Here is a 25,306-nt window from a genome sequence, read left to right on the forward strand (position 1 = left end):
TATTTGACAACTACCGCGTAAATTGTACAAAAACAATAACATTCTTTAGAGCTTAATAATGTAAGTATTATACCCGTTCATTTTACCTAACATAATGACCATCTTTCCAGTTCTTAAGTCGTTCAATGACAAGTTAAATGGCGACCTGCGACCTTCAAGGTTGTTTTCTATTTTTAGTATGTATTTCCGTCCGGGAGGTCGTTAACCTCCTCACAAAATTATGTTGATTAATATAGTCGCCGTGTTTTTTTTTCTTCCAACATAAATTACTTATTATAAACAATCAGCCAGATTTAAACATTTTCATTTATACATGAAGGCTTAGAAAAGTGTACTTTGTGTTTAAGTTCTAAAAACAAAATGATAGCTTTTAAAAGAAAAGAGTTACACGTAGACTAGGATCAGTCGTTAGAGTCCTTTAAAATAAATATCTCTACCATAAAATCCTCTTTAATAGTACTTTCAGAGAAAAATACATTATCTCTTATCTCTGACTCTGTTGAGATGAGCTTAGATAGAAAATTGTTTTTAAGAAAATACTAGTGTCAGTATGAGGAAAGAAATAAATATTATTACAGATTACTTGATCTCAACAAACTTTGTAAGTCTAAGTGACACGATTCCCGGTCCTATTTGAAAGACTGTACTTACTTTTTTATCCCTGGCGAGCATTAAAAGTAGGGTCAGAAAACATATTGTCATTTGTAGTCAAGGCATTAACGAACTTTGAGCTAATAAAATCAAAAAGGTCTATTATTGAAACACCTTTTAATACTGAATATCATTTTGTTTAAATGCTTTGGTGGCCGTAAAAACGCTTAATGAAATTACAAACCTTCATCAGGGAAGCATAACGTAGTGGTTCATCTTCCCATTTGTAAGTATGAGTGTCCTTTCTTATTCTCCCACCTTCATGACTCACTTGTATGAAGAAGATATACAAATGTAGTGAAGACTGTAAACAAAAGTAGACGAACCTGGCACGTTTAAATGTCAAACTGGTTTAGAAAACTCAGTTATTAATAATTCGTTTTTAATAAGAAATAGAAAATATTTATCCAATAACATATTTTACACGAAAAAAAATGTAAAAAGGAATTGCTGTAATAGTTAAGAATTTAGTCCCTTTTTGTAAAATATGATAAAAATACAACGCAATATTCTTTATCTTCGTGCTCAATGCAATGTTCTATAATGTGTTGCAAATGTGTATTTTTGTATTCTGTTATCTAAATGTAATAGATTACAGCAAACAGGACACGTAAAATCTCAAGAAATGATAATAGATTTTTTTTATGCGTAACTCATCGAAATATTTTAAAAACTAAATCTACACCAAAACATGGAAGAAGAACTTACAGATGAGACTAACAGCAAATGAAAGGAAGTGAAACCAATTTGGAAGTTTTCCAATGAAGTACAAAAAGCCTCTTTCAAGATAAGAGTGAAAACTGCTTAAATAATACAGATCAGCTCGCGCGGAAAACCTATTCTACTCGATTCTCGGAAGATGGCCAAAACGAGTACCAAGGCTCCGACTCGAAGTTTCTTCGAGTCAACCAGTTTCCGTCAAGGAATTTCGCTGTCTGACTCCGAGGATTTATGCAAAGTCACTCGAAGGAAATCCTCGGAGTGACTCGAGATGAAATCCAATTAGTGGAATACAGTCCTGTATTGCTTTCTTTTGTTCCGGAGTGACTCCGAGACTAATAAAAAATTACCTACACAAATTTAATTGTATCTTCGAGTACCTCGAGGACAGAATTCAGATTACATGGAGCAAGATAATTATATTTTATATAGTGATACGCGAATAAACAAAGTAATTTATAATAATTTTAATAGCATCTTTCTATTTTACATTTATAACATTTTATGACTTTTTGAGTGGATACGGCAGCAATTATTTTCCCTTTTTATAATTCCTTCCATATGAATAAATGAAAGACCATTTTCATAATGAAAATTAATCATTTCTCCTATAATTTTCAATAAAAAGATCACTATTCTTTAACGGCCATTATAGTTTTATATAGTTATTAATTTAGTTAAATTTACATAAATCTGTTTTTGAATTTAATTTGCACTGTCAGAAACTATTTCAGTACGATATTTAACAACTCAGTATTCTTTAACGCCAGTTATTTGAAAGTTTGTTTAGTTTTATATAATTCTTAAATTTAATCCATTTTACATATTATTTATTTCTTATTTAAAAAGCATAGTCAGAAAGCGTTTCAATATCATACTTAACAATTAACTTTTTAGCGATTATTATTTTAAAGTTGATCTTATTATAAATTATGCTTAATTTAGTGCATTTTACGTAACTTTATTTCTAAATGTAATTCACAAAGTCAATAATTATTTCAATATTAAAATTTAACAAATCACTTTTCTTTAACGGCGGTCATTTGAAAGTTAATTTAATTTTATAAGATTAATAATTTAATTCATTTCACATAAATATGCTGCTTAATCTAATTTGTATGGTCAGAAACTATTTTAATATCAAAATTCACAAATTTTAAACCGTAAAAAGAACAAGCTAATTATATATAAAAAAATCCATCAAGGTAAGGGAATGCTGCCTCGGAGTTTCGTGAAATCATCACGCGTCACTCGAAATGACCGATAAGTTGTTTTTTACAGACTCGGAATCGGGCGGAGTGGCCATAAAATACCGGAAATCATTATAGTATTACCTGTATAATTTGGATTCGGAGTTCCGTCAAGTAATTTCTCGGAGTGACTCGACGAAATTTCGCTAAAGTAATAAAACTATAACAATCAGTATTCCGAGTTAGAAAGGGCAGTACTTGGAGGAATTGCTCGCTATGCAAGACTTTTTCCTTCGAGGAAAAACGGAAAGTGGGCTTTCCGCGTGAGCTAATCTGTATTTCTTTAATTACATTTTGATAGAATAAAACATTTAAAATAGTTTGCATCATTCATATGATGTTGATAAGCAACATAATTTAAGATCATGATCTGGCAAGAGAATAAAAGTGAGCAGTAATTTTAGAATGTAAAATATTCCACTAGATATAGACGTACTATGTACACACTGAGGTTAATGTTCATTTGTCTCTTGGTGACTTAAGAACTATTTACTATGTTATCTTTTCAAAAAAATCAGTTATCTTACTTTGGTTTGGTTGGTTTAGTTTAAACATATTTATTTCGTAATGTACATTTTTGCATGTCAACTGACAAATATTCACACAATAGGAAAAGGATTGGAACGGTAGAATTAACTAAAATAGTTCCTCTCCTAACAGATGAATTGCATACAAAGACGGTAGGCATTGAATATACGATCTTAGATACATTGAAATAAGCTGTTTTGTTAAACTGTGAAATTGAGGAAAATGGTGAACTGTTGTGAAAATGAGTACGTAAAAATTATCTAGTAATAATCTAAAACTTACTTAGCATAGCTTCATCTTTGAGCAGTATTAATTAAAAGTAGTAACTATGTGTGGTTTAAAAAGTCGCTAGTTGTTTTACCTATGCAATTGCGTACTGGATTATGAAATTACTATCATAAATGCTAACTAGCAGGAGATTATAACAAATATTGAAGCCTTATGCGCAAAGTTAAGTATAAAAGGGAGGTAATTTCGAGAAGAAAGTAGGGAAGATTGAAGAGTCGAGGAATGGTTAGGGCTCCTGTGACTTATCAGACTGAGCATACTTAATATACTAAATATTGTCAAATCGCCTTGACGCTATAAAAACGATGTACAGCGTCAGATATTAGCATGTTTTGTTGCAAGCTTAAATTATCATCGCCGTAGAGTAGATTCTTGAGCGAGATGTCCGTTAGAGGTCTTATGCTGTCAATAAGTACTGTTCTGATATCGGAGAAGTTGGGACAAAGACACAGATAATGGTATGTAGTTTCGATGGCGCCACAAGTACAGAGAGGCGAACGAATAATTTGTTTTGAGAATAAATCTTGGTTGAGACCGCCGCTACAGTCAATTCTAAGACGAGCGTGAAGAACCTGTGCTCGCCGACACCATAATATAACAGTGAGTTGGGGTTTGGGTTTGTTGGTATTTAGGTAGGATTTGAAAGAGTCTAAACATCTGATCTACTGGCCTCGTTGGGTAGAGCATTCCAGCTGTCAATTGCAGATGGAAGAAAGGATTGTATGTATCGGACAGTTTTACCACGGACATAGAGGAGATTGGCATCATTTCTCAACCTCATTTGTGTAGCCTGTCCTACCGTATCAGGAACAAGGGACGACAGGTAATCAGGGACGAGTCCATTTACCATCTTAAAGAAAAGTACAAGTTTGTGTCGCCTTTCCCACAGGGGCTCCCGTCCTGTTTCTTGCTGTAAGTTATGAATGGAGCATAGTTTGGTACAACCAGAGACAATACGGGCAGCCTCGTTTTGAATTTTCTCCAGATCATCTTTCTCGTATTGGCTTCAGTTGTCTCAAACTACATATGCACGTTCCATAATTGGGCGAATAAATGAAAGATAAATGACTTCGAGTGATTTTCTATCTAAAAGGTGTCTCACCGTTTCATGATGTTGATTCTGGTCCAAGCCTTAGATTTGATCAAATCAATCTGCTGATGCTATGTGCAATCATTAGAAATCACTACCCCGAGATGTTTGTGACTCTCGACAAAAGGGATTGTAGAATTGGTTATGCTGATGGAGGGATGAAATGGTTTTCTCCTTTTACGAGAGATGACAAGAGATTCTGATTTTGCTGGAATAAAGTTGACAAACCATTTGTCGGCCCATTCCGTTATCCTATTAGCATCATATTCTGTTAATTTGAACTGTGATAAAAACTGCTTTAAAAGTCATTTCCTTTTAGGCTGCAGGCAACGAGACAAAAATTTTTACACATATGTGTTGATCAAGATAATACAACCAACCAAGCACATATTATACACCCCCATGCCTCGTTTAATTCTTATCCGAAATTGTTTGCAGTTTACAACTGACACATGTGAATCGCTATTTATCATTGCACAAATAGTTCTCACTATCAACATGTCTGTTAAAGAGAAGTCTCATCTTTTTAATTAATCTGAGTTTCGCATATTTTCTCATTATTTTCCTTGAAAATTGTCAGACTGACAGGAAACACTTGTTTTTACACAATATCGAATAAGCGAAAGTATCGTTGTGATATATAAAGACATACATCGACATCGTACGTCCGCTAAGTCATACTCAGTTATTACATGAACATGTTAGATGATTCTTTTTGTCAAAAATGTGAAAAAATTGTAATATATAACTCTGATGTAAAACAAAATGGCGTCATTTAAAAATCTAACGGAAGTGACTTCTCCGTATTGGCCCTCTCTTTTGAACCAATCAGATTGCTTAAATTCCGTATAGGCCCTGTTTTCTCGTATTGGCCCAGCTTTTCTCATATTGGCTTAGTTATGTTTTGTATCAGCTCTATCTGTTTCATATGTTGTTCGCAATTGGTCTAATACAGTGTGTAATATTGTAAAGTATGAATAATAATCATTGTTACTAAAGTCTTGCCTGTGTTGTAGACAATAATAAAATTTATACAGTGTGTTAATGGTAAAGTAAAGTCTTTTCATATATTCAAAGATATGAATAATCATTAAACATAGTTTTTTGTAAAGTATTCAGATATCCTGATTCTAGCCATTTTCTATATGTAGAAAAGACTGAATAATTATAGCGGGCATGGTAACGGTGAATATTTGGATATAAGGAACATATGTTCATGTATCAATGTTTAAAAAAGCATTGAAATAACAAATAGATGTTCAGAACTTTTAATTAAGCGTCATGTTTCTATCGTCCGCTATAATGATCAGGTTTTATGTGCTGTATTCAGCTACACAACTAGCTACTATTTAGAAATAGATATATCATTTTAATTACAAGTACAGACAACATTTGATAGAGCATATCGTTGATTAATTAAAAAGATAATGTATTTCAAAGACATTTTATAATAACATAAATATGCGAGACAAATTCTATGTTTTTGTGATAAACATATAAGCAAACTGTCCCATTGTAAAGCTTCAAGGCGTGAAGTATATAAGAAATAAATAATTGTCATTTTAAACATCTGTCAGAAAAGACTGTGTAAGATTTTGGCAAGACACCTGCTCTTGCTTATGAAAAATAAAATAAACCAAAACAAAGCAAAAATTAATCAAATAAACTACATTTTGTTATTAGAATGTGAAATATATACAAAGAAAATTAAAATTAAGTACATGTATATAAATAAGCTCGCTCTTAACATGCTGTCTATAAGGAATTCCCCTGTATGTTTGTAAAAATATGACGAACACATCCTGCTTTTCCCGAGGAGCTTGTTATATAACTGGTGGTTACTGTATAGATCAAATTTTTAAATTATACGAGTTGTACCGAAGAATGATTTCAATTCCATTACTGTCGTAATACCAAATATCTATACAATGTTGATATAAATTGTATTAGATTGTTATGGATATATGGTTTGCACTGGACCATTTAAAAGAAAATTAAGGAAAGCTGTGAGTAACTATTTTTACTAGAGCTATATAAGCATACATAATTGTTTAACAAAACTAAGTATCCATTTATGTTATAAAAAACATCAATGATAGCACTGACAATGAGGAGAAGTAATACTACAGAAACTATATGAAAGTCATTATGTTATATACCATTCGCCGCGTATAAATTTCTATGAACGTCACTTAATCAGTTTGCAAAGAGTCATTTCTATACAAAAGCTTCTGCAAAGGACGTATCATTTGTGATTGGCTAATTATAAAAATATTACATTCGACTAAACCACGAGACTATGTCATATAAATCATTCAGTCAAACTGAAACAATTTGCGTATCCTATTGCATCACTTGAAGAAGAATTATTATAAGCTTTAAATTATATGTAAATGAAATTAAACATTTTAAATTTTACAACCACACGTATGCAGTTCTACAAAATACAGAAACCTCTTAGCTGTCAAACATCATTGACATAACTTCTGAACCTGAAGGTGGCAATTAGTAACCCACATATTTGCCAGTTAAATGATTTACATATGGATTTGCTTAATAGGTATTTGTGACCTGGCATAATAAACAAATAAGTGAGTTCAGAATGTTAAACCTTTGGTAGCTGATTGGATGTTTATACTAGATAAACTGGAATTTTTAATATAAGGCCAAACCAATTTATTGTTTCTGCTCATAAATATTTTTACATAATGGATTCGCTTAATAGGTTGCTGTGTGACATGGTATAATAAACAATTAAGTGAGTAAAAATTTGAAAACCTCTAGTAGCTGATTGGACTAGATAAACTGGAATGTCTATTTAACGCCAAACCAGTTTAATGTTTCTGTTCAGAAATATTCTTGTAAACCTTGTAAACTAACCTTTCAAACTTCCCCAAAATAAATAATTCTGCAAAAACATGAATGAACTGATGTTCTACAAAATGTGTAAGTCAGGAGTTTGAGCAGGGGATGTGATTTTTTGTTTTAAAATTGTGGAAAAATGTCAACATTTAATGTTTTCATGTGCAGTATAAAGAAGAGAATTTACGTAGAGAATCTAAAACTGAAAATGATAATATCATTTGATATTTCAAAAATTAACCCCTGACCTATCATCAGGTAGAAACATAAGAAAAAGAAGAATATGTATTTACAAATATTTGTTCTAATTTGCATTTGTAAAGCATCAACACTAGAAATGATTTATCACATGTTTGAGGCCGCGAGAGTGAAATAAAGCTATTATGTAAATTTGGTATTATATGAGTGTATGCTTTGACGTCGACGTCATTTTAAGTATAGGAGACGTTGGTCAAATTGACTTATTTATGATAGTTAAAGAAAGTAAAACTTTTGATGTTTTGACAGCAAAAGCTAACATGTGATAATAGAATATTACAGTTGTGACTTTCCGCATTGATATATTTATTAAAAACGTTGAATGAAATTGAAAAAAAGCTCGACAGTGCCTCGCATTTTAATTATTTCATTCAACTGTTTAATAAATTCAGTCTGAAAAGACACTCCTGTTATATCCTGCATATATACTTAAAATGGTTATGTGTGAGTTTACATACTTCTAGACATTAGGCAGATTTCATGATTAACTGTAAGAGGTCCTCCGAAATTTATCAAGTTACAGTTTATTTCTATATCTTGTATCAGTCACTATTTAAACATATATATTTTACAATACTACATGTATGCACAACTCTAAGCTTTGCTCATAGAATCTTGATCTGAGCTTTTGTTGGTCTAAACAATGCATTATTCACATTTCGAGCTGCTGTATTAATAGATACAATAGATGAACAGCTGAAACAACAATGGAACAGAACAGAAAATGACATTTTTTCTTTCCAATTTGAACATTGAGGGTATTTATAGAAATAATACAAAGTCACAATCGACATACTTAGATACGTTTTAAACTACATATTATTAACAGGGTATATATTTAATTGGTAAATAATATGTTATCAAAAGTTTCACACAAGTCTTTAAATATCTGTCAGGCCCGATTGGACAGTGTCGTTTTATAGTTGAAGATGTTGTGTTCAAAGAACTGGGTCCCGTTTGTCCTGAAAGATTGATTCTGTAAAATTGCCTTTTCTAAGGTTCATTAGATAAGTAGTTGTTCTTCTGCAGAATACGTAGATATATCACTTTTGTATCCATTTTTTTGCCACTTTGTTATGATAAAGTCTTATCGTACCCGAAAGCCTTAAAATCACAATCATACATATCTTGTATTTTTCTTGTAACCCTTTTGGAGACGCCTTTGTAAGCTTCTGACATTGCTTCTTGTCTTTGTTGCCTGCTTTCCGTTCGACTCAATGTGCCCTTTTTCATTTCACGGAGGAAAACATTCACTATAAAGCTTACATTGGAATATGCCAATTCATTACTGAAATATCGATCTGGAAAGGGCATGTACTTACTGATGTATCCCTGAATTTGAAATGACTGCCACAGTCTTTGAGCAATAATGGGTCCAGTCCATACTTTAGCAATAAGTTGTGCACGAAAAAATGCATCTTTGATTATTCCTGGTATGCTGCTTTCAATACGTGACTCATACAGTAATTTCCTTATAGCGTCATATGTTTTCGGTTGTTTTTAATCTATACCCACCGATTGCAGAACGTATTTCATGTCATTTTCAAATGATTCCTGTTTGACTGTAACGTAGTGATTTGAGTTACATATAAAAAATTTTCATCTTGGGAAACATGGTCCATAATGATTAGACATCACCTTTCTCTTTATACGAGGATCCGACGCATATTCTAGGAAGTCCTGAAAGTTGAGCCAAAGTAATCCCGTATGTGAAGGACCAGATTTCCTAAGACCTGTGATATTTCGCAAGCTGTTATTTTGTTGATGGGCAATTATATCTAATCCTAACGGAATGCAGTGTGGCAAATATATCTTATCCACAAATGCAGAAAATAATCTGGAAAACGGATTTCGAACTGGAATGATAGTCAACGTGTTCTTCAATTTTCGATCATAGAAAAATAGTTTACTTTTTCTATACGTGTATTTAACTAATTGACGGGGTGTAGTTAGATTGTATTTTGCATAGGATGGTCCATGTTGTAATACGGCAAACATTTGTGTAGTGAAAGCAGATCCTATCTTAGGAATAGTAATGCAACTGAGGTTAAACTGGTCATTGTACAAAAGTTTTACAGACGTTTTTGCTGATGGCTTTTTCACATTATTGGCTCTGCAATGTGAATTTATATTATCTTTCATACTCTTCTGTATTTTAACGTTCATGTCCACAAACGTTTCGATTTGACGATCCGTGCTTTTTTTCTTTGACATCGAATACCATTCTTTGACGTCCAGTTGTGGTGCTGGTATTAAAACACGTATTAAAATCTGATTAATATCAAAATATACAATAAATTATTTTTCTGGTGTTTATGGCATGTATAAACCCTGTCGAAAAATCATATATTATATAAAGACAAGAAGGGACTTTATCTTAAAGGTTTGCATTAAAGACCAACTTAACACATGCATGAACATCAGAAAAATATCTTAATCCTTGTAATTACAAGTAAACATCCATAGCGAATTTTCAGTTTATTGAAAATTTCTTGAAAATTTTACTCTTCGCCAACCATAATTATCGGAAAGGAAATGACCTATCAAAGAAAATGTGTCCTTAAAATTATGGGAAAAAAATATAACCATTTATCGAATATTATTAACATTGATTTTTGCAATGATACACCGTTGAAATCCATTAATACAAACATGATAAAAGGGGTACATTGATATATGAATGCCGCCGTAAAACCTATCAAATTGTTTGAATCAATAGATAACACATGCCGCTTTCTATAGACAAATAATCACAATCTTGACTAGGATTGACATATTATCGACAATGTTAATAATGAAAAGATATCCAGATGTTAATTTTGATTTAAATTGTAAAGCAACAGAATGTAACGTAACACAACACGAGTCTGAATGTTTTTGATGTTTATCTATACAGTAGAATATTTCGTACATAACTTTCATAATTCATTTTGTAACTTCTTACGTCTGATCTTAACAAGAGTCATAGCTAAAGCCTAACTTAATCTTAATATCTACGAGACCCATTTCCTAGGTCTCGGTCCGGACAACTGGCCTAAACCTGCTCTGTCTTAGACCCTTTCTGACTATCCGAGATATCTAAAACAGCAATATATAGCAATTCTCTAACATCAGTTATATGCACTGTCTGACAATTTGACGTATAAAACGTGTGGGTTTGATATAATAAACAATAACATAGATGCATCATATATCAACTTGACAGAATGTACTCGTTATATGTCCGCTAATGTTCTTCTGACCTTATTTGACAAGTTAAACAAATAAAATAATCTTTGATTATTTCACAAGAAACCTTACAAGTATCTAGCTTAATTCGAATCGAGTATTATCCTTTACTACATCTTTTTGTATCTATAATGTTAAGCGCATACACTTAAACGTTCCAAATATCATTTTAAGTACCTATAAAAAAAATACAAAAAAGTTGTACAATAATTATAACATTGGTACCGGTAGTTGTTTTATTTTTTTTTAACCAGCTATGGGTAGCTGTGTTGTTATAGCACAGAATGACTATAAAGTTGGTAGTTTTGATAATGTTTGCATCTTTGTTGTGACATACTTTATGGAGGTCTCGCAATGACAATCAGCAGCTTCCTTTTTGATAATTTATTCTCAGATCCTTATGTGATTTCAACATTCCCTGTTTGTTACAGAAAGCCATATCAGGGTGGCCAACCCAAGTGACTCTTTGGATACCTTACACAGGGAGAAAATGTCCCAATTCAGATAACATTTTGCCCATATTTTCCTACTTACTTAACAGATTTTCATATGATAAAGAGCATCATAGACAGCAAAATGAGTGCTTTCCTCCGCACAAAACATCTGCTATCTGTTCTGAGAACCTTTCTTAAACACCTCACCCAATTGCGAAAGTGTTTGAGAAAAGTAATGAGAACAGAATGCAAATGACTTTGTGCGGAGGAAAGCACTCATTTTGCTTTATTTGACGCTCTTCATTTTTGAAAATCCGTCAGGTAATAAGGAAAATATAGGCAAAATCTTACCAGAATAGGGACATTTCCTCTGTGTGTATGGTATCCAAATGTCACTTGGGTTGGGCACCCTGCATATGCTCGGGCTACATTATTGTTAAAGGACAAAAGTATGGTGTAATAGCACACATGAATACCTAATTGCTCAGAAATGGCTGATTATCACTACGAGTCTACTTTAGCCTCTAAAAATGCAAACAAACTACATAGATTACCTGTACTTTTTTTCTGCATGTGTTTTAACCTTTAGCCTGCTGGCGGCGAGTTATTCTGCCTTTGCGACTAGTGCAGACCAAGATAAGCCTGCACATCCATGCAGGCTAATCATGGTCTGCACTGTCTCTATTCAGTCAGTAATTTTTCAGTGAACACCCCTTGAATAATAAGTGGTATGGCCCAAATTGAATGATGGACCAGTCCATTTTAGATATTTAGCAGGGTAAGGGTGCAAATATCAAATATAGTGAAGACTGCAAGTTATCTCTAGCTATAAACTGCAGCTAGTTATCTTCCCTGTTTAAAGATTTACAGAGTTGGTATTATTCCTGACTGTACGATGTTGGTGTAATGTGAAAATACTATTTATTTCAGAGAAAATTTGCACATGTAAGACTACGAATGTAAATATAACAGTATGATTTGAACGATGGCTTGGTGTTTTACAATAATATTGCTTTTAAAGCATGTTTAAATATATAAAAAGTTTTATGTATTTTTTTTTGTCTAAATGTGGTTACAGGTTTTTGTGATATTCATGTGGAGGTACTAATATTTAAGAAACAGAAAGGGTTTCCCTTTTTAGTCCAGATATATAGACGTGAAAAAAGTTGCTCATCCAGACTCCAGTTGAATTTAAATATTTGACATATAGAATTATCCAGGGTTTTTACATATCTAGAAAAAAAGTATGGAAAATGAAAATTTGAAATATTGGAAAAAGATAATGTTATGATGATTCGGTTACATCAAGGTCTAATATATTAGACTGGTTACGTTGAGCCCTGTTTTACTGTTAATATAGGAGTCTAATTTTAGATACATATTCTTTGTCAAAATGTCCTTATTGACCTCTTTCTGTATTAAAGTTGTCAAGTTTTCCAGATATGGGAACACTAATAGGCAAACTTACCTCTGTATATAATCGTAAGGAGGTAAAACGTAAAAATCTCAACAAAAAGACAAAATTTTGAGGTATTAAACACTTCAGATATTTATCTTGATACACCCGTTCAAGTGTTTGTAGACAATCGTTTAGAATGAGTGATGTATTGGGACTGAGCCCTGGCTAATTCCAGTCACAACATGTTTATTTCAGTATCTCACTAACCTCTCAATTTTAGGATAAGCAAGTTGTTGCTACAGATTCAAAAGCAAACAAAGACATAGTTAAAGAGATAGACACTAGTAGACAAGTACTGTCTGATGATAATGAGATAGTTACAACTCATGAATTGGTATTATAGATATTGTAACACTCGGAATGAAAAAAAACGCATGTCAAAATTTCAAAGTACTTGCTGTGTATAATTGATTGGTATTAAACTCAGTGTGAATGAAGGCATGTTATGTTAGATCAATGTCTGCTTTCCCTGTTTGGTTTCAATTAAACTTTTTGGTTTGGATAATAGTTTATTGTTAGTATTTACGTATGCATGCCAATTCATTAATTGTTTCGGCTTGAATTCAAAGGTATAGACGGCCTTTTCCTAAACAGAAAATTTCATTATTTTGTCATGGGAATTGAATATTGAATAAAGTTATATCAAGATTTTGCTACCTCAATTACATTTTCAATGATTTTGTCTACACTTTCAATAGAACTTTTGAAAGAAATGATATTTCAGCAGTGTAATATTTGTTGACAATTTAGATTGACTCTTAGTTGTCCTAAAGCACGCCTGTTTGAGTTAGGTAAACTCATCTAGTTTATTATAGTGAAAAGAAAAATGTAAAAGAAAGAATTTCTTTTTCATAACTGTCCTGAAAATAGGCATCTAAACGGTTAGGCCCATTAAGCAAGTATGTAAGTAGGCACTGTTGCACATGCATGATAATGGTTATTATTGTAATATCATGATGTGATTTTTATGTACTTAATCCCTCCTTTTTAGCATGATTTTGTTGGCATAGCATGCAGTTTGTATATACTGTTTAATTTTTAGGCAAAACGGTCACATAGGATGAGGGTAAGATTGTAAAGATACATGTGCATCAATGTATATTATGAGGCGGTAAATGTACTTGTATAAAAAAAAGCATGAAATGCATGTGCTGATAGTGAGTTCCATCTATATATTCAAAATACGTTGCACAAAATGTCAAAATGCACACTTTCACTTAGTCATTATCACTACCATCATCATCATCATCATCATTATCATCAATCACACCAGCTTCATCAGTATCATACAAACAATATTTTGTTGTGTACACAATTCACACAATGTGATGTGTGTACAAGTAGCAAATTTTTTGCATCTGACTTTGGTAAGACAGCTATTCATCATCATCATCATCATCACCATCATCGTCATCATCATCACCACCCAACAGTAGCAGTTTCATCAATTCAGTTATTACTGATTTCAGTGAGATTATTCATGACTGATAAACTTTGTCTGGCATTATTCATGAATTATCTTCGTTTTCATTATTTCAATTACTGCTGACCTTTTTGCATGTTCATCATCATCATCACAATCATCATCATAATCACCAAAGGTCTCATCAAGAACAACAGCATCACAAAAACATCCAAACCATTTTTGATTATATCAAAATTTAAGGTTTAGGCTCTCTCAATGTATATTATTTCCTTGCTTCCCTTTTTTTCCCTTAAATTTGATTGAAAACTGTGTGAGTGAAAAATAGGACATTTTCTAGATGTGATTATGTTTCACAATGTAACTTTGAAATTTAGGTAGAGAATGCTTGATCACTTTTACTTATTCACAGCAACTTTTCATGCCTCCACAGAGAGGACATAGAATAATCACACTGCCCGTTAGCTAGTTAGTTTGTCCTTCAGAAAATCAATACGTTTTAGCTTTAACTTTTAAACAATTCAAGGGGTTCCAACGAAACTTTACACAAATGAAATAGTTGGTTAAATGCAAAATTCAAGTTCATACCTACAACGTCAAGGTCACAGGCAAAGGCACTTAGTCTTATTAAGGTTCTTTGTGCTTCAGTGATAATTCTCCCTGATTTAAAGGATTTCCAATGAAATTTAACTTTACAGAAACTGGCAAAGACACTTTTAAGGGTTATAAGGGTTTTTTTCAGTACAGTATACAGTTCTCCATTTAATTGAAACATGCAAGTATGAAGGTTAAAAGATATACATATACATTTTAAAGAACATTCTATATATTTTGAGGTATTTTCAGAAAAAAGTATTATTTTCAGGTAATGGTCATAATCTCTGTCTGTATCCTTGACTTTAATTGAATGGACTTTATTCTTTCACACAATGTACTTTCATGATAATTATGGAGGTTAAATATAGAAATCAAAGTAATTTGCTACAAAAACCAATTGCACAGTACTTAACTGTACTACCATCGATGTCCTAATATTCCCTATGTGATGTGTGCCTTTTTGGGGGCATAATTATGTTAGTTTTCCAAATGCATTCCTTAATTGTTACATATTAAAACTCCCTTACATGTACAGAGTTTCACCAACATGCAATGTAATTTCCCCTTTTTAAAAAAGCTTCATTATTTCTTTCAAATGGTTTTTATGAAGGATTTTTCCTGCGGATGGACTGGGTTCTTTTATCTATTCATTGCTACATTTCTGTCCCCAAGCTTGAGTACTCTAAATAAGACTTTTTACTGCCTCCTGTCTTAGAACACACATTTTTCTTAAAGTTTTAAATCTAAATTGTCTAAAATACTATATTTTAATTTTGTGTTGCACATTTTAGAATTTAAATCCTTTTTAGCTGACAATTTTTTTATATAATTTTTACTATGCATTAAAACAAACTGAGAAATACATTGAAACCTTATTCCAAATTGAGTTTAAATTAGTTCTCTTAAGCATTTTTTTACATACTTATAATATACTGTTAAAGAACAGTCTGCAGAAAAAAACTGATGAACTTTTTTAACCTTGCCTTGAAATTTGTCCTAGAAATTTTACTTTTCTGTTTAAAGTTAGAAACGTTTGTTTGATTACGTCAATAGGAGAGGAAAAAACCTTTAAATTGATTGAATATCAGATCATACTGCATTGACAAAGTTTAAATATATAATATCAGTTGTTTAGTTCAGTATGTTATATCTAGAGCCCAAAGCTGAGGCCGACTACTATCTTAAAAAAATGTTTGTTCACAGATCCTGACCGGCCTATCACATTGTCTAGGCCCAAATCCTTTTGAACGTAACTTCTTTAGTACAGCAGTCAGATATTCTATCGAAACGCATTTAGTCGATTTAAAAATTGTTTAGCTTTTCAAATAAGTAGTGTAGATATAAAATCTGTCCTTTTGTAACCCCAATTTTGCCTGTTTGTCTATTACTTGGCTGTGAATTGATAGAACGAAAAAGAAACTGAAAAAAAAACAGACCCTAACTCTAAATTTCTAATTCAGTCAAAGCAAAACAAACAACACTTTAAGGTAGGCCATATAACACTTTAAGGGTGGCCATATTGGGATCATTCTTTGTCAATCTTGTTATCATTTTTGCCTGAAATGAATCTCCACCACAAAAACATAAGCTAGCCTGATCTGTTAAGAAATTATTCCAAAGGGATTCGAGCAATGTCGAAGCATCTGTATGACCAACTCTGTTTGGTCTCACTGGTCAAGTGGTTTATTACTTCCCTTCACCTCTATGGGTTGGAGTTCCACTAGGGGCACAAAGTTGTTCATGTGCCGAAGCCATCTAACTGTGTTTCAGAAGAAATGTTATTCCACACATGTGCCTGTTTTGTCTTAAATATTCCTCATGCTGTGCCGTTAAATAGGCAGGCCTTCAGATTAATGTAGAAAAATCAAAATTAAAAATAAGACACTCATCCCTTAGAAATTATAACTAAAGAAAACCAAAGTGATTCAGTGAGGTTTGGTAAAATTTATTTGCAAAATCATTCATGTAGTCTTTAAAACATAATAGAAAAGCTATATACTGTGTTACCCACACTGTAAATGTTTGATTTCTGTGTTATTTCTAAAGAAATGTTAACTTCATGTATAATCATAACCGCCTCCTCAAGGGTCCAAGCTGGGAAAAAAAATAAAAAAAGCCCGCTCGCTCCATGTAAAATCTACCCGCCTCTGAAAAAATCAAAATTGAGAAAAAATAAATAAAATAAAAATTTCGCTCGCCCGCTCCAATTTTTTTTGAAAATTTTCCGAAGAACTATTAATCAATTTGGTATGGCCTAATGTACAAGTTTTGAAAAGATTTTTAATAGACCTATGATGTTAGTTAATTATTCACTTTCATTTCAAAACGAAAATGAGATATTTTGTTATTTTACTAAGTAGGTTGAATCAGACCATCATACATTTGAATTCCCGTGTTGCGTTTCATTGTCGCACTTTTGTTGTTTGTGACAGTGTTAACGTAACCAACAGAGATTTCAAATCACGCTCATTGTTTGATAAAAGGTCTTCGATTTATCTTAAATCATTCGGATCACGATGTATCAGACACTTTATTGTATTTGATCAATTGCGATTTTATTTATTCAAAGTGATAAATGCTTTTTGAGCCGCTTAATATACTGTTTCACAACGTTATCAGATACTCGTGTATCAGATATTTCGTTAGGTCATTTTCAAACTGACACATTTAAAAATCTAGGACTGTATTGAATAAAAGCACACATTATGATATTTTGCAAATCTTGGATCAATAATTTTGTTTCGATAATGAAATTCCACCCAGAGATACCAGACTAACCATTCTTCTTATCACATGATAAATTAACAATCTTTTCATTGGTAATTTTGATTTCATTTTTTGCACATTTTATTTTTTTCCTTTTGATCTTTGTATGGTATTTTCCTTGGAGGTTGAAGACACTAGTTAGATCTACAACTTTCTTTGTTCAGCTATAGGATATATTAATTGTATATGCTCCATGTAAAATGGTCTTCTTAAGAGTATGGAAACAGTGAAGTTTGGAAAACTGATTTTGTTTTTGCCTGTTAATATCATTGTAACCATTTCATGCCTGTGTGGGTGGGTGTGGATGGGGTGGGACAAAAAGAAAGCTCAGTCAAGATACAGTTCAACCAGCCTTAGTGGCCATCTGTATAAAGCAACCCCTCGCCATAAGCAGGAAATCAGTTAACTTTTTATCTCTAATTCCAACTTGTCTTAAGTAACCACCTGCCTAAAGTAGCCAGATTAGGTATCTCCATTGGCTGGCTGCTTGATACAGATTTGAATGTAGTTCCCTTTAATTATTATGCTTTTATAAGATTTTTGTTTATGAGCAGTCTGTGATAGGCTTATGTAAACTAAGTTGCACTGTTTAAGTGCTCTTGAAAGATTAAAGCAATATTTATGTTTTTATTTATGTACATTTATTGTGATCATGGTAATAACGAAATAATTATCATTTATCATAATTGTTGAACTATTTTTAGCCTTCACGGCCAGGGTCGTCACGACCAGTATCAAGGGTGAGCACACCAGGTCCTTCAGAACAACTGCTTGACGTCCTGGAAAGGCTCGGAAAACTGGACAGTGACCATGTAGCCCTGAAGAAGAGAGTAGATGATCTAGAGGTTAGTTTCAGTAGCTTTATGTTGATAGATCATTTTCTTAATGTTTTTGCAATTACGCCATTAAGATGTATGTAGTAGAGATAGTACCTAAGTTTTTCAAATCATAGGTTTGAAGTTAAAAAGCTTTGAAATGAAGACAAATGTCCATATATTTCTCAAAAACAGAAATATAGACAATATTTTAACCAGAAGTCTGGAGTTATGAGCATTTAATATTTTCATGTTAACGAAAATTTTGTGATCAAGGAAATGTAACTCTTCTTGAACATGGAGAGCATAAACATAAAAGGGACATAATATAGTCAATATTTTCTAATTGGGTGCATCTGATTTAACATTCAACTTTGATCTGGATTGCTAAATAATGATCCATGATACTGTGTGCTAAAAATTTAGAACATCTAGAACAGTCTATTAACAGCAAAACTATGCTTTAGCAAAATCTAAATAGTTAAGCTCTAACTGGGACTCGAACCCAGGACCTCTCACACCTGAGACACTCTACCACTTCCCTATAACAGCAGTAGGTAATAGCTATGCAGTTTAATTGCTGGATTACATTGCGTGAACTGGAACAATAATCGGTGAACTCCGGATTATCGGCGTATTCGCTTTGTTACCTAACGGCAATTTTTGTGTAAAGAAAAAATATAATCTAATGCTGCCAACGCCATAATCGGTCAAATCTGCCTAAATTTCTCTGACGTGTTGTTCAGAGTATGAACTTACTAACTGGTAGTACCAGTGAAATATTACTTACACTGAATATTTTATATTTGCCCTTTTTGCAGCTGTCGAACGGCAAAGACGGTGAGTTTTGTCCAAATATAAGTAATTATTTTACCAGTTTTGAGAGGATTTCAATTGATGGGAGATTACAGTTACAAACTAAATACCTTTCTGCAACACATGGAGTCATTAGCATTCACTGTCAATCAGTATTATGACTAAGATCGACTGTCATTCATTCATTTCAAAGTTTCATAGACAGAGTCCGTTGTTTACATTTTTATCGTAACCGGTGCACTTGTAAAAATCACTTTAATTTGAAAAATCAAAGTATGCGAAGAGCTATGGTACGGTCTCTATATGTAGTTGACTTATTTGTTAGGGACAATTGCAAAGTTGTTCCACAATCATGGGTAGAACGTATTAAAATCATTTGAAAACTAGTGCTCCAGTCATTGAAACCCAAGTTAAAACTAAGCAGGTTAACTGTCCCATAATTGAAAATTCTATAAGAAAATTGTTGGAAACACAGCTTATTTGTTTATTATTATACCCCCACAAAACGAAGTTTGGGGGGGGGGGGGGGGGAGTATATAGGAGTGAGCTTGGCGGTTGGTCGGTCGTTCGGTTGGTCTGTTGGTTTTCATGGTTTCCGGATGATAACTCATGAAAGGCTTGACCGATTTAAATAATTTTTGGTAAACAGGTGTAACATTAGAAAATACAGGTCAAGTTCGAATTTGGGTTCAGTAGGTCAAAGGTCAAGGTCACAGTGACCCTGAACAGTTAAACGGTTTCCGGATGATAACTTGAGAACGCTTGGGCCTAGGATCATAAATTTTGGTACACAGGTGTAACATCATGAAATGCAGGTCAAGTTCGACTTTGAGGTCTGTAGGTCAAAGGTCAAGGTCACAGTGACTCGAAACAGTTAAACGGTTTCCGGATGATAACTTGAGAACGCTTGGGCCTAGGATCATAAATTTTGGTACACAGGTGTAACATCATGAAATGCGGATAAAATTCGACTTTGAGGTCTGTAGGTCAAAGGTCAAGGTCACAGTGACTCGGAACAGTGAAATGGTTTCCGGATGATAACTTGAGAATGCTTGAGCCTAGGATCATGAACATTGATAGGGAGGTTGGTTATGACTAGCAGATGACCCCTAATGATTTTGAGGTCAGTAGGTCATAGGTCAAGGTCACAGTGACCCGGAACATTTAAACAGTTTTCTGACAATAACTTTAGAATGTTTGGGACTAGGATCAGGAAACTTAATCTTGAGGTTGGTCATGTCAAGCAGATGACCCGTATTGATTTTGAGTTCCAAAGGTCAAAGGTCATTTAAACCTTTTACGGACAATAACTTGAGAACGCTTGGGCGGAGGATAATGAAATTTCATAGGGAGGTTGATCATGACTAGCAGGTGACCTCTATTGATTTTGTGGTCAGTAGGTCAAAGGTCAAGCAATTTCGGCTTTGACATTGGCTTAGTTCTGTGACAAGGCCATATTGTGGGGGGTATAATTCGTCACTCCTGTGACAACTCTAGTTTTTCCTGTTTTATGCAAATTAGTTTTCATTGATTCTTGAATAACACTGAAAATTAAGAATTCTAAATACAAACCAAACCAATTCCAACATACTCAGACATAAGTCTAAGACCACCATCAGTAGGTAGAAGGGGAGGGGACTGGCATTCAGAGTGATAATCACTATTTTGATGTTCACCAGTTTCATTGTTTATTACAGGAAGAAATGAAGAACAAGTTAGACAAGTCTGCTATTGAAGGATTAGGTAACTAAACACTTTCATTGACCTGCAGTATATTTCCACTTAAACACATCAACATAATCAATAGTCTCTTGTTTGCCTGACATGATATATTTAAAATAAAATATGACTTATTATCACACTACTTGCAAAGGATACAGTCCGTAAGTTTCAAATGAAGTCAGCTGCCGAAAGTACCTTGATACTGTCGTCAGGAAAGAAAACAGCATTTTCAATATGGAGGCCGATTAACCGGTTCGATGCGATTTCACACAAACGAATAACCGGTTTCAAAATTTTAAATCGTTCCAGCCCTAGTTGATTTATTCATGAATCATTCCAGTGTTTTTTGTTTTCCAAACATGGCTTATTTTTGTGTAATATTTCTTTATTTTGGTATATTTGATAAAAAAAGTCTGCTTAATATAACTTGATTAGAATATCTGTATGGATTATTGCATTATTATATGACATATTTGTCTCATAAGAAGTCTAGCTATATATGGGTTTTATTAGTGCCAAGATATTTCTTTACCCTTAATACAACAAGCAAGTCACTTTTTACCAGAAATAAAACAAATATATAATTGGCCAGCCAGATGTGTTTATTGTCAGAGATTAGTTGTTCTACCTAAGTGGCTGTCAATGCAGGATTTTTTCTAGACTTTTCAAAATGAGGGACATATTTCCCCCTAAGGTTAGAATTTAGGGGTCATTTGAAATTTCTGGGGGACATGCTACTTATTTGATCATCAATTTGGATTCACAATACAAGATACCGTAGGCAGTACGATTTCGCAATGAAAACTTAATCTTTTAAAGGCGAGAATTTTAGAACCAAACCTCCGAACCAAACAGTTTGAAAAAAACAACAGTTTCAAATTCATAAATATTTTTTGTATACACAAATAATGATTAATTTGATAAAAGTAAATGACTTTCATCTTCAAGTATTTTTCGCACCAAAAATTGGTACATCCTTTCACAAAAGGATCTTAGAGAGCTTTTCATGGTCCCGTCAAGAAAGGGTCATCTCAGGCAAAAATGCGTCAAAACGCAGGATTTTATGCGTCAGGGAAAACCCTGTGTCAGTGTCTGTTCCATTTAAAGTTGGAAAGTAGCTGTTTGTGTGCAACCTATTAAGTACAACTTAAAACCCAAGAAGACAAAACACACAGTAAAACATCCCATAAATTGGCATTTTCTTTCATTAGCAAAACCAAGTACAGTTTAATTTTTATTATAAATTTGTAGGGATACCAGCTGACATGCTAGAACAGATAGGTAAACTGAAAGAGGAACTGGATGCTCTCGCTGCTCTGAGAGAAAAGGTAATGTGTTCTGCACATATATATAGGTGTCATTGCTTGCTTTGTGCCTCACTATAACATAGCTGGTGGGAGTGATTTACTTAATAAATAATATTAACATTTTAAAAGTAATAAAATGCTTGGGGTTTGAGTATTCTGACTAGAAGCTTGAAAGATGAGTTTTATTGTAGCATGCTTATGACTGTGAGAAGTAACTAGATGAGTGGGTGTAACAAGTAGTTCCCCAGTAGCTTGAAAAATTGGTGTAACAAATGGTTTGATAGTAGCTAGATGAGTGGATGTAACAAGTAGTTTGAAAGTAACTGGAAGAATATGTGTAACAAGTGGTTTGATGGTAGTTAGGTGAGTTGGTGTAGTAAGTGGTTTGATTGCAGCAAGATGAATGGGTGTCACAGGCGGTTTGATAGTAGCTAGATAAATTGGAGTAACAAATGGTTTGATTGTAGTTAGATGAATTGAAGTAACAAGTGGTTTGAAAGTAATTTAAAGATGGATGTAACAAGTGGTTTGATACTAGCTAGATGAATAGGTGTAACAGTTGGTTTGATAGAAGCTAGATGATTCAATAGGTGTAACAGTTGGTTTGATAGAAGCTAGATGATTCAATAGGTGTAACAGTTGGTTTGATAGAAGCTAGATGAATAGATGTAACAGTTGGTTTGATAGAAGCTAGATGAATAGGTGTAACAGTTGGTTTGATAGAAGCTAGATGAATAGGTGTAACAGTTGGGTTGATAGAAGCTAGATGAATAGGTGTAACAGATGGTTTGATAGAAGCTAGATGAATAGGTGTAACAGTTGGTTTGATAGAAGCTAGATGAATAGATGTAACAGTTGGTTTGATAGAAGCTAGATGAATAGGTGTAACAGTTTGTTTGATAGGTGTAACAGGTTGTTTGATAGTAACTAGATGAATAGGTGTAACAGTTGGTTTGATAGGTGTAACAGGTTGTTTGATAGTAGATAGATGAATAGGTGTAACAGGTGGTTTGATTGCAGCTAGATTAATGGGTGTAACAAGCAGTATTGTATATGTGAAGCTAGTAGCAATGTGTCTGAGAGCTACAGGAAGTTTTGGGTGCTTGTGTAACAAGAAGCTTGTAACATAAATGTTAGAGGTGAATTTGAATAGGAGTTTAATAAATGGCTTGGTGTAATAAAAATATGTTTGACCTTAGATAATGATATAACACTAAATGCACAGGTACACTGACATTTGTTTCTTTTATAATCAATTTTAAGGTTTAGGAGTATATCACCAAAACACAGAAATATTTTATAAACGAACAACATCGTTACCAATAATTTACCTGACCATTACATGTTCTGCCGTACTGTCCCGTACTGAAAATATTCTGAAAAAGTTGTCCCCCTTTGAAAATGAATGCCATTTGTAAAGAAATAAAAATAAACAATCGTTGAAAACTGTGTTCCACATAGTTATGTGAAATTTCAACACTCGCACGCTATTACAAATGCATCAAAACAAACATGTGTAACAGTTCCTTGAAAATGGTGAGTTTTTAAAAGCGCTTGACTGTCTGGAAGTGGGGCCTGTTTAAACAGTTCTTTTTTCGGAATTCAATGCTTAATATTCAAAATTTGATTTAAACCGTGTAAATCTATGAAATCATTTTATTCATTTTACAGCCACAGATAAATATTAGATATTCATAAATATACATATAAATGTTTTGAACCTATTAACTAATATATTTTGTTTGGCATGAGGTGAATTATAACAGAAACAACATACCGTCATAATGCTGAAATAAATTTAATTTTCATTTGATTTTTGACCATATATCGAAAACAAATCAATATCTACGCCCATGCATCCTCATACTGGCCATAGCTTAATCAGATCAAGTAGTTCCAACGTTGTTTGAGTGGTGAATTTTACGCAGAACAGATGGAGAAATATGGCAGATTGTGTAAATTTCCGGTCTTGTAAGTATGATTTAAAGGAATTCCTACCTGTTAATATAACGTATTGAATGAAAACGATGGGTACACCTGGAGCGCAAATGTCTCCGTATTTAAGCACAGGTGTCCATTTAGCTGAGATTTGTGTCGTTTATTTAAACACTTCTGTACAGTCCGGCGGGGGAACGAAATTTATGTCAGTTTTTGACAATATCGCATCATATATAGTCCTTATCGGGAACAAGTAATCATCAAAACACTTCTTATCTAAAGGGTACTCTCTTAAAACAATGCACGTGTATTTTCAAAGAATTATTCGGGTTAGTTTTAGAAAAATCGTCCGAAAACCTAACGCAACGCAGTTTCGAGTGGATTGCTTCGCAACGCAATATAGTGGATATCGTTCTGTGTCTTACTTGCAGACTTATCCGTCATAAAATGTCATTAGAACCTCAACACAGAATAACTTTAGAACGTTCTATATCATTATACTGATCCTGCCATTTCTAATATATTACACTTTTTATGTTCGCTTAACATTAGACATATTTTTGGTGACATTGTCAAAAAAAAACTTAAAGCAAAACTGAATATCGAACAATATCATCTACTAAATATTACTTAGTAAAACAAGAACCAGTTAACGGATGTAACTCAACTACGTATGGTACTGAACAGCGAACTAAAAACAGTCACAAGCGGGTTAACTCTTTAAAACTGTATAGTTACATTTAGTTCATTTTACACTCCCTTAAAACAATCCAGTTTCATTACTGATATATTGTGCATTTAAGCTGTTCGTACAAAATTAAACAAATCTGATGTTTTCATGCATATGCCTGGTGTAGCGTTCATCTATTTTTAGAGAGATAAATCACAGGGAAACAAGAACGTTGAAAATGAAGAGAAAAAAACAACAAGATTTTACTTGTCGTCCATGAAACAAAAACGTCGAAATAAGCTTGTATGTTCGCCATTCAAAAATGAAACTAAACGGACTAGTATCACGTATTGAGTGTGCAAGTTAGGGTTAGGTTTAACTTAGGTTTAATTGTGTACATTCAATGCGTGCGTACATTGAATAAGGGAGATTTAATGCCGACCGTTATTTAGTCGGTGAAGACTTGCTCTATTCTATTAATCAA

At 33.2% G+C, this 25,306-nt stretch overlaps 1 protein-coding gene and 1 long non-coding RNA gene across 2 annotated transcripts in view; one reads left to right on the plus strand and one right to left on the minus strand.

Moving 5' to 3' along the window:
- Positions 1 to 25,306, minus strand: part of LOC128554399 (uncharacterized) — a 47,131-nt gene that overhangs the window by 17,318 nt on the left and 4,507 nt on the right. The gene's annotated exons all lie outside the window — the stretch shown is intronic.
- Positions 18,239 to 22,288, plus strand: LOC128554400 (uncharacterized). Its single transcript, XR_008369599.1, has 3 exons — positions 18,239 to 18,399; positions 20,883 to 20,928; positions 22,159 to 22,288. It is a non-coding gene; the product is annotated as an uncharacterized LOC128554400 (long non-coding RNA).

This window comes from Mercenaria mercenaria, unplaced genomic scaffold (genome assembly GCF_021730395.1).
Source record: "Mercenaria mercenaria strain notata unplaced genomic scaffold, MADL_Memer_1 contig_5009, whole genome shotgun sequence".
In the NCBI taxonomy this organism is placed as follows: Eukaryota; Metazoa; Mollusca; class Bivalvia; order Venerida; family Veneridae; genus Mercenaria; species Mercenaria mercenaria.